Consider the following 2,492-nt stretch of genomic DNA (forward strand, 5'->3'; position numbering starts at 1 on the left):
ACCCCCCAGGGCTCTGACCATCAGCTCCCGAGGCTGATGCCCGGCCAGGGAACTCTCACACCAGGGGTGCATTTCAGCAGGAGACACAGACCACTGAGTGAAACAGCAAAGGCATTTTAAAATGCTGGTAAAGAGTCCACCTGACATACAGATGAGGTGCCAAGCTAGAGGTGACCCCCATCAGGTAATTTAAACTCTCCACCTGGGGAGCTCCCTGGTGACGTATGTTAAGGTCTCCATAGCCACTGCAACGCGAGTTCCATCCCCAGTCAGGGGGTGACCCACAGGGTGCAGCAGACCTCTCCTGTCTCCCCGCTGCTCCCCTCAGCAGTGTGTTTCAGTCCATCTGCCTGTTCTACTCCCTACTCTGTCTCTGGTGAATCCTTTCACCTCCTCCCCCCAACCACCTCAGTTCTTGTATGCATAAATAAGTAAATCTTTTAAAAAATAAACTCTCCATCTGGGCACTGTTCTCTACCCAGCTTTGACTCAATTACAGGGAAAGACCAGAGATGGATGCCAGGGCTGGTAGGATGCCAGGGAGGCTGAGGTATGTCCTCCAAAGGTGGACCCGATTTTCCTCCCCCGGGACTGTTTAGGAGGTAGCAAGCCTGAACACACAGGAAGTCCCAGGAGGCAAGGATCCTGGGGTTCTGATGAACCAAGTCACCCTGGGCCCAGCACCCTGGGTGGCCCAGGTCTCCCTCCTTCCTTGAGGAGGAGAAGAGAGGGTGGTTTCACCAACCTGACAGAGTTGGTGATTCAGCTTCAGACCTCCGACCGCCACCTCATCAAGCCTTATAGGACTCATAAAAGTGAGCCTCGGTCACCCTGGCCAGTGGTGGTGATAAGAATCCAGCCCTAGGACATTCATCCTAGCTGGGCCCTGCTCTGTGGGGCAAGGGCAGGGGGAGGGGAAGGTGGCTCCAGAGAAGGAAGCCTCAGGTAGAGCCACACTGAGACCATGGCCAGCTAATAATGGCCAGAGGCAGAGAGAGGAGCTGGATATTTTCAAACCGGTCACCTAAGTCATCGCTGAAAGCATCCTCGGCCCCAGCAGTTAGAGGTGAATCTTCAGGTTGGGAAGAGGGGCTACTTTTTATTGCTCCGGCAAGAGGGGGGCCCTGCTAACATCCACACTGCCCAGAGTATAGTGAGGTAATCTTGGTGCTCGCTGTACTCAGCTGCCACCCCTCTCTGGGGAGAGGAAGAGCTCCTTTGCCCACAGTCACACCTACTTCCCAGGGGCAGACTGCGCTCCATTCGGTGACTGCTTGACCAGTATCAGGATGGAAATGCCCGTGCCCCACTGCTGCTCAAATTAGCTTGAAGGGTCACCCCAGATTCAGGGCTCTCCAAAAATTGGGGAGGCTTTTGTTGAGGCCACACCCCAACCCAGTTCCTCATTCTGCCCACCCCTGTTTCTTTTCCTTCCCCATAGGTGTTGATCCTAATAAAGAAGACGAGCATTTTAGGTTTAGTGGGTCATTTGCTAATTTGTGCACTGTCTATTGAGTCTCTCAGCCACATTTTTTTTAAAGATTTATTTATACATACAGAATTGGGGTACAGGCCAGAGGTGCAGGGGGTGAGAGGATTCACCAGAGCCAGAGTGGGGAGCAGAACAGACAGGCTGACAGAAATACACTGCTGAGGGGAGCAGTGGGCGTGACAGGAGAGCTGCGCCCTGTGGGTCAGCTCCCTGGCTGGGGATCGAACTTGTGCTGCAGAGGCTGTGATAGCTTCATTGCGCTGTGCTTTAACCCATTGTGCCATCAGGGTTGTTTTCTCCTTATGGTTTGGCAGGTGTCTTTTCTGCGTCTAGGTGCTAGCCTTGTGTTGAGTTACTTGTCACATCTGTTGAGGCTTGGATATATTCAGGATGTCTTAATAGTACCCAAGACCAAGTGATAGGTCTTAATAAAAGCCGAAAAGCCACTCATGTGAATGTTTGAGTCTAAAAAAACTCCTTTAAGGAAAGGATGCTTGGATAAGTTAGACTATTTATGGGTATAATTGGATATAGGACAGGAATCCCAAAGAGAAGGAAACAGGACCTTAAAGGGAAACAGAATACCAGTAACATGCCTTCACCACTCGACCTAAGGTTCCTTGCCAAAAGTATCTGAGCACAACTTCTTAAATAAAGGAAATTGTAAATTAATACCCATTCATTCAGAGAGTATACAGACGCGGTATTGAAGAACCAGCCGGTTCTTGCCACTGAGGAATCCACTGTGAACGACAGAGACGAGGCTCCTTGCTTTCCGGAGATCTAGAGGGAGAGAAGCCCAACGATAGGTAAACGAAATAAAATAATTCCCGACAGCGAGCCATAAACTGACGTGGGGCGTGGAGAGCAGGTGGGGTTGCTTCGCCCGCAGCCCGGCCAGGGCCCAGGGAGGCCCCGCCCCGGCCCCGCCCCCAGCTTTGCATACGTGTCCTGATTAGCCGGGGGCGGCCGGCCCCACCCCCCGGAGCGGGTCGCTGGG

This window comes from Condylura cristata, unplaced genomic scaffold (genome assembly GCF_000260355.1).
Source record: "Condylura cristata isolate star-nosed mole 26May11 unplaced genomic scaffold, ConCri1.0 scaffold00038, whole genome shotgun sequence".
Taxonomy (NCBI): Eukaryota; Metazoa; Chordata; class Mammalia; order Eulipotyphla; family Talpidae; genus Condylura; species Condylura cristata.